The following is an 8,450-nucleotide window of genomic DNA, read 5'->3' as shown; positions in this document are numbered from 1 at the left end:
AACATCTAGTGTTAGAGCTGGCAGGGTCCTGGGGAATCATCTAGTCTGGACCCCTCAGTTAAAAGGACAATGAAGTGAGGTCCAGAAAGGAGAAATGACTTGCCTAGGGTGACCCAGTAAATTAGTAACAAAGCTGGGACTAGAAGCCAGGCAGGACTCTTATTGCCCAGGTGAGATCTTTTCACTCCCCTCACTGCTCCTGGATAGCTTCCAATGAACCCCCAAGGACTGCCCATCTTCTTGACCACTTTGGTAATTCAGTGGCTCAGTGATGTAGACCACTTGTTGATGGACTGACTGATGCTCCCTCCACCAGCGTAAATCCGAACCCGCTGCCTGACACCTTCTCCTGCTGTGATTCTGGGCCACTCCTTTCTATAATCTTTGCACAGAAGACACACCCAGTACATTAGAAACCTTTCACAGGGGCTTTTAATGTTTCGTGAATGCCATACAAAGAAACACAGAGCGACTGGATGTCCTCGGCAGAGTCAAAAGGGACAAGGAATCACAGGTCACAAGATCATAGAATTATAGGTTTAGAGATGAAAGGAAATGTAGAGAAGATCTAGTCCTACCCTTTTATTTTACAGATGAGGAGATTGAGTCCGGGGTGGGGGGGGGGAAGAGCACACCCAAGGTCACATAAGCAGTAAATGGCTGAAAATTCCCTTCATTAGAGTCTTTTATATGCACGCTCACTCCTGGCTTAGCTGGTTAAAATGCTTTTTTGTTGCTATACAGTGAGGGCAAACCCTGACTCTGAAATAGTCAGAGGATACTAGTTCGAGGGTAAAAGGTCCCTTCTAAGAGGCATACCCAGAAGCTAACTCACCAGGCTTCCACATGAGTTGGCATCATGCATGTTTTAAGGACTAGGTCTGTATTGGCCAGGCCCCACTCCATCTCTATTATGTCCCAGGTGCTGTGCTACTCCGAATTACTCTCTGGGTGAGGTTGAACTTAATTCTTCAGAGACTGTATGTAGCATTTCACACCTTACATTTATAACAACATTTTTGTGAGGATACTGGAGTTAAAAAGATGGGCCTTCAGAGAGAAGCTCAGGATCCTTAAAAGAACCATGCAATTTCCCAAAGCCCTCAATTATCTACCCAGGAAAAAACAAGTAGATAAAGGATGTCTATTGTTTAGATTATGATGTAATGGTTGGATGAACAGCCCATAAAACTGGTCCCTTAGTACCTGTGCCTTAAACAAGTGCTGTAAATGGGCAGTGAATGGGGGCCCAAAACTGATCAGGAAAGCAGGTTAATTGTTATTAAGTTTATAATAAAAAATTTTAATATATGTATTTCTTAGATAGCAATGTAACATCTGTTATCCCTGACTGACTATATGAGTCACCCATCTTCTTTTAGTCATACATGTGCTTAGTGATATATTTTATATCGCTTGTTAGGTGCAAGTCATGATTTTCAATATGCTGCAAGTTTGAATTTGTTATGCATCTTTCCATTGCTCTTTGCAATTTGCTCTCTGCAATTGTGATTCATCAGAAGTATTTTGGTGTTAAAAATTAAAGTATATTGGATTATTGAATGCATTGCACAGTTTTCCAAATGTAATCCAATCTGATTTCCTCCTCCCATTCAACTCTGGGAAGCTCATTGTTCATCTTCAGGGATATACTTAATTGATGGGGTGTATGGGGTATTCAAGGCGGACTAGCTCCTCTGGGATGAGGGAGTGCTGAGTCCTTTTCCAGGCTGTTCATCCACCTTTGGTGTCTACCTGGCACCCAACTCTCACCTGTGACTCCAAAAAGCTATAACATGCACAGCAGCCACACCCCAGTAATCCAGCTCGGCAGAAGGGCTAAACCAGGTTGAGGGTAACTGACAGGCCTCAACCCTGTTGGTGAGTTAGAGGGATGTCTACCCCAAGTATGTGAAGCCTCTACCTCACAGAATGAGCAGATAAGAACCACCCGTTCCAACTGTCATGAAATAGGTGATATGGAATGGCTAGAGCTCGATCAGACATCAAAGACACCAAGGTCATCCATCGAATCCCAACCATTACCAGTCATCTTGATTTTTGTCCTGCCCTTGGATTTTGATGACTCTGGAACAAAGAGTGAGGCTGAGAGGCTGACAACTTTGCACAACTCTGCCTCACTTAAATCTAATAACGCATGCAACTTTTGACATCACCCTGTGATGTCATTGATCTCTTCAAAAAGGAACAACAAAACAACAACTTAATGGGCTGCCCATCCAATCTGAGGTCATCATGTAGGTCATATGCATTCTTTATCAGCTGGGTGTCTCCCTTGTGAAAGGTTAGGTGCTCCTCTTTTGAGTGACCTCTTTCAGTGCTGAAGGACCAAGAAAGCATTGAGTGCTCACTCTGTGCTATGTTGATGTTAAAATAAAAACAGTACCTACCTTCAAGGTATTCTTGAATATTCTTTTATGGTAGAGATAATACCATATTCTAATGGTAGAGATAATAAACCTTTGTGTTTGGCTAGAAAGATATAAGAATAGTGAGTGGAATGATATTCCATAGATTGGCACACCCCTTCTAGGAGCAATGGCAAAGTTGATTTGATCATGTTTCCCAAACTAGGGACCTGACCAAGTAGGACACGCAGCAGAAAGCTGGCTGTCTGAAGGTTTTGCTGGTAAGATCTAATTGTAGTCTGGGAATTAATGCAGTAGGGCAGCTAGGTGGCACAGTGGATAGAGTGCCAGGCCCGGAGTTAGGAAGACATCTTCCTGGGTTCAAATCTGGCCTCAGACACTTACTAGCTGTGTGACCCTGAAAGTCACTTAACCCTACTTGCTTCCGTTTTCTCATCTGTAAGATGGGATAGAGAAGGACATGGCAAACCATTCCAGCATCTCTGCCAAGAAAACCCCAATTGGGGTCACAAGAGTCAGACACAACTGAACAACAGAATATCATCTGTAAATATTTGCTGTTCCTTTCTCATATTTTCAGTAAGGATAAGCTCAGTACTTGCATAGCACATTCTCGTAAGAATCTTTAAGAGATGAGAAGGTAGACATGTGAGTGTCATCTGTTTTGGGTAATAATACTTTCTAGGATCTTTTCCATTGTTTTAGAATCTCTCCTTTTTAAAAATATTTTGAAAACTGATCCCTGAGTACTTTTAAAATTGTTTCACCTCAGAAATATGTTTGACATGATTGTGCATGTCTAACCTACATCAGATTGCTTGCCATCTTGGGGAGGGGGAAGGGAAGAAGGGAGGGAGAAAAATTTGGAACTCAAAATCTTATAAAAAATGAATGTTGAAAAAACAGACAAAAAAAAAAGTGGGGCAGCTAGGTGGTGCAGTGAATAGAGCACTGGCCCTGGATTCAGGAGGACCTGAGTTCAAATCTGACCTCAGACATATAACACTTAATAGCTGCGTGACCCTGGGCAAGTCACTTAACCCCATTGCCTAGTCAAAAACAAAAACAAACAAAATGAATGTTGAAAAGTATCTTTACATGTAATTGGAAAAAATACAATACTACTTACCAAAAAAAATTGGTTTCACCTCCAGCACTGATTTTTTTTGTATGTATCTGGCCTTTCTTAACTTCACCTTCTTAAGTATTGTTGTCACTTTCTCATATTACATAATGGAGTTCCATTATGGCAGTTCCATCAATGTGCTGCAATGAGAATAGATTGAAATGTAAATGCTGGCAGATTTATTTTATTTCATGATTATTTGTTGTTTTCTTTCCTCTTCCATCTATACATGATTTTGATGCACTTTTAAAAAGTATTTTATTTCCCCCAGTTACATGTAAGGACAATTTTTAACATTCTTTTTTTATTTTAATTTTGAGTTCCAAATTTTCTCTCTCCCTCCCCTCTCGCCCCAAGATGGTAAACAATTTGATATAGATTACATATGTGCAATCATGTAAAATATATTTCCATATTAGTCATTGCTTTTGATACTCTTGTGAAGAAAGGAAATGTAATTAGTCTGCCATGCCTTATTATTCAATTCAAATCAAGAAAGCCTTTACTGTCTTAGAATGAGTGTAAACAGCAGTCGGCCAGTTCTGGTCAGTAACTTTAAGATAGATATTTTTGTGGTGGCAAATTAGGCCATTTTTTGTCTCACTTCTTATCCAGCCCAGAGTCATTGAATGGGCGTGGCCTCAGACACACTGAGACCTGGGAAAGACCTTAATTTAGAAAGGACATCATGTACTACATCCTGAACCATTGACAGTCATCTTGATTTTTGTCCCCCCATTGGACCTTGATGCCTGTGGAGGAAAAAGTGAGGGTGACGACTTTGTACTGCTCTACCTCACTTAAATCCAATTCAATACATCACCTTCATGATGTCATTAGGCCTCTTCAAAAATGAAGGATGAACAACAACAAAAGCATTCATATCTGGATTAGCTGACCCAAATGATCCAGAATAATTCCAAAAGACTCATGATGAAAAATGCTATCTACCTCCAGATAGAGTACTGATGAACTCTGACTGCAGACTGAACAGCATTGTTTTTCACTTTCTTAATTTTTCTTACTTTTTTTTTTGCAACATGGCTAATATGGAAGTATGATTTGTATGACTTCATATGTAAAATGTATAATAATTTCTACCTTCTCAATGGGTAGTAAAGGGTTGGAAATGTAGAATTCAAAATTTTAAAAAATAAATGTTAAAAATAAAAAGAAATTTTTTTTGGCCTGTGTTTTCTTTTACAGTATGACTTGCATGAAAATGTATTTCTCATGACTACATGTGTATAACTTATGTTAAATTGCTTACCTTCTCAATGAGGGGGAAGGGGAGTTAGGGAGAGAATTTGGAATTCAAAATTTGAGGAAAATAAAGTTAAAATTGTTTTTCCATGTAATTGGGAAAATACATTTAAAACAAGAAAGAAAAAGAGAAAAAAAGAAAGTGATATTGTTTATAACTTTTTTTTTTTGGTAGAAGCCCTTTATTAGCAGAATTGAATCTTCAGAAAATTGTGAAGCCATTCACCTGGACCGGGTCTAGTTCCTAACAAAAGTTGGGCTTTCCCGAACACACAAATAACCGACAACTTTGAAGTTGCCAACACTTAATTACCACCTCCCAACAAGGAACAAAGACGGCTAATTGTATGAAATAAGCAGGGCATCAACAGGTTACTTCTCTGACTGTGAGTTTGATAAATGAGCACAGTCAGCTGCACATAATCTGGCTGAGACAGCTTCTGATTAGCAGCACTGGAGGTTTACAGTGAAGGCTGGCTAATCTTAGATCCCTGTGAGGCAGGTGCTCTCTTATAACTCCTTAGAACACAAAACAAAACACAGGTTATTGTGACGGCTTCTTCAAGGCAGGGCTTGAGCTTGACTCCTCTTGACAGGAGTAACTTGTTTCATTATGATCTCTGCCTTTTAAGCATGACCTCAAACATACAAATGCTACACAGATGCAGATAACAGTAATCTAAACTATATCACAACACGCACTGTATCCAAATGCATGGATGCAATTTATGAAAACATTTAAGGGCAAGATAAATTTAACAGCTTGTTGGTTTTTTGTTTGGGTTTTGTTTTGGTTTTTTTTTGGTGGTGTTGTGTTTTTTTTTGTTTTTGTTTTTGTTTTTGATGTCTGCATCTTGGCAGACAGCTTCCAAAATTCGAGGGCAGTAGTGGTAATTTACTTCTTTATTTTATTTTACTTTATTTTATTTTTTTGTTAATTTACTTCTTACTGGGGGCAATGAGGCAACTGAGTGATTGATGGATGGATGAATGGATGGATTGATGAATGGAAGGATGCCATGGTAAGGGGTGGGAGGTTGTCTTACTGTAGAATGTCTTTCATTGCGCAGGCCGTTCTTTATAATCTGAGCTTGGTTCTTCTCCAGTGCCTCCTTTTTGAGTTGTTCCTGATCTTATTTCCAGTTTTCATTTGAATTCATTGAGGGATGGGGGGATTCTGCTTCTGTTTCCTAGCCAGGAACTTCTTGATTCTGAATGTTTTATGAGAGGATGTGTTGAAGAGAAGACAGCCAAGCTTCCACCACGATGGCTGATGCGAAAAAGGCCATAATGTTCTTTTACTCTATTTAAATGAGTTTGTGCTCTAATTCCTTGTCACCCTTAGCTAATTCTTGATACAATATAGTAATATAAGTATCTTATATTTCCATTTCCTCAAAAACTTGTTCTCTTTCTGACTTTATTTTTGTCAGTGGCACCATCATTCACTTGGCTTCTCTTGTTTGAAACTTTGGTGTTATTTTGACTCTTCCTCCCCCTCATTTCTCATATCTAATCAGTTCTGAAGCTGATTTTACCTTTTCCACATCTCTTGCTTTCATCTCCTCTCTCTTCCCACTGCCAGAACCCTAGAACATGCCCTTATTACCCAACTTTCACAATAGTTTCCTAACAAGTCTTTCCACCCTTGCCCTACTCCACCCACTCCCTTTAGATTCTGCCAAAATTGATCTTTCTTTTACATGTAGATCTGCACATGTCACTCAACTGTTCACAATCTCTCAATAATTATCTACCAAATAAAGTGAAAACTTCCCTTTGGATGTCACACCAGCAAGAAAGACATACTAATATCATACCCAAGGCAAGTGCAAATCTCCCCATAAATAGGAAAGCCTATAAATAAGAGAGCCATAATTTTACATACATGCCCCTAGACTTAACAGAAATAAATCCTTGAAGCAAAAATATTGCATGAAGATAATTTTGACAGCCCTACTCAATTTAATTAGCATTTACTTAGTTCATTGTGATTTGATGGGTATCAGTGATTATATTAGTGAATTAAACAGAATGGAATTAAGTTTGAGTTCATTATGTTAATTAATGGTGTTCTGATAGATCCACCATGTATTGGTGATTATATTAATTGTATTTGATTTGTCAGCTAGATTCATATTGTTAGGTCTGTTATAAAACTGTAAGAGGTGTGTAATTGCTGCACTACCCCCACCCCCCACAAGTGTAGGGCTTGTTATAAGATTCATTTGCCTGTCATGCCTATGAGTCACTGTCACCCACTTCAAAACCACAACTTCCTTGGATCCTAGAATACTGTTGGTCAACCACTTGGGTCTTATGATATATGGAAGGTCCTGATACGGGGTCTGATGTTGATAGGGTCTTATGACTTTTGGAAAGCCCTGCTAAGATGGCCTGCAGTTGATAGCCTGTAGATGACCTGCAGCCAGTGACATATGAAAGGCCTGTTGACAAAATGGTTATGATTGATGGACATTTCCCTTAGCCAACCATAAGATTTCCCCACTTCTAGAACTGACCAATCATGGAATTATACCACCTCATTCTGTTTTTGTACTCCCTCAATGGCTATAAAACAATTTTTCCTCAAGCATTGGGGTCACTGACCATGAGGAAAGTCTTGGACCCAACTGATTAGGGACCATTGGGTATCCCTAATAAATTGATTGATCATGCTCGTAGCTCTGTCTTGGTAACTTCTGTTATAGATTGGAATTTTCTGGGGTAGCTAGGTGGCTCAGTGGATAGAGCACTGGCCCTGAAGTGAGGAATGCCTGAGTTCAAATCTGGCCTCAGACCAAACACTTGACACTTACTAGCTGTGTGACCCTGGGCAAGTCACTTAACCCCAATTGCCTAAAAAATAAATAAATAAAAAACAGATTGGAATTTTCTGGCATTAATTAATAATTAAATTTAAATAATGGAAGGGAGAAATCACAATGAAGACCAAAGAAATCCAGAAAATGATCACAGATAATTCTCAGAGACACTATGCTGCTACTGCCCCACATCAACTCATCAAATAACAAAACAAGAAATTTATAAGTTAAGCAGATCAATCTCAGGAGGTAATCAGATGGGCCATTACATAGTTGCCCTGCAAAAAAGACAGCATTCCAGATGTGGTCACACATCATTTCTGCTAAACTTTCAAAGAAGTAACTCCAATACTAGCTAGACTTCTTTCAAAGTTAGAGCAAGATGGTAGATATGGGACTTATTTGCATGGAGAAAGAAATGGCAAACCATTCCAGCATCTTTGCAAAGAAAAGCCCATGGATATTATGTCCATGGGGTCATTAAGAGTTGGAAACAACTAAATAATAACCACCACTAGTCTAATTTGATTTGTTTTGTTAATCGGGGTTAAATGACTTGCCCAGGATCACACATCTAGTAAATGTCAAGCGTCTGAGGCTGGATTTGAACCGAGGTCCTCCTGACTCCAAGGCCAGAGCTCTATCCGTTGCATCATCTAGCTGCCCCAACCACCACTAGTCTAGAGCACTTAGAGATGAAATGCTTTGCTCAGGGTCACATAGCTACTGTGTGTTAGAGACTAGAAATCATAAAGCTCTTTAAAAGATCCCAAGCTTCTTTATCTAAAACAAAATGCCATCTGAAAATTTTTTCTAATTTGTTAAATGTTTTATTAGAAGTTTTAA

General features: G+C 39.1%; 1 pseudogene; it reads right to left on the bottom strand.

Annotated features, from left to right (window-relative positions):
• Window positions 1-5,737: 5,737 nt before the first annotated feature.
• On the bottom strand, window positions 5,738-6,341 carry LOC110193629 (large ribosomal subunit protein eL39-like; annotated as a pseudogene).
• Between the last annotated feature and the right edge of the window lie 2,109 nt (window positions 6,342-8,450).

The sequence above is a fragment of the Phascolarctos cinereus genome, unplaced genomic scaffold, assembly GCF_003287225.1.
Source record: "Phascolarctos cinereus isolate Bilbo 61053 unplaced genomic scaffold, phaCin_HiC Scaffold_2;HRSCAF=192, whole genome shotgun sequence".
Lineage (NCBI taxonomy): Eukaryota > Metazoa > Chordata > Mammalia > Diprotodontia > Phascolarctidae > Phascolarctos > Phascolarctos cinereus.
Note: the sequence above shows the minus strand (reverse complement) of the source record. Positions and strands in the feature narration are given on the sequence as shown.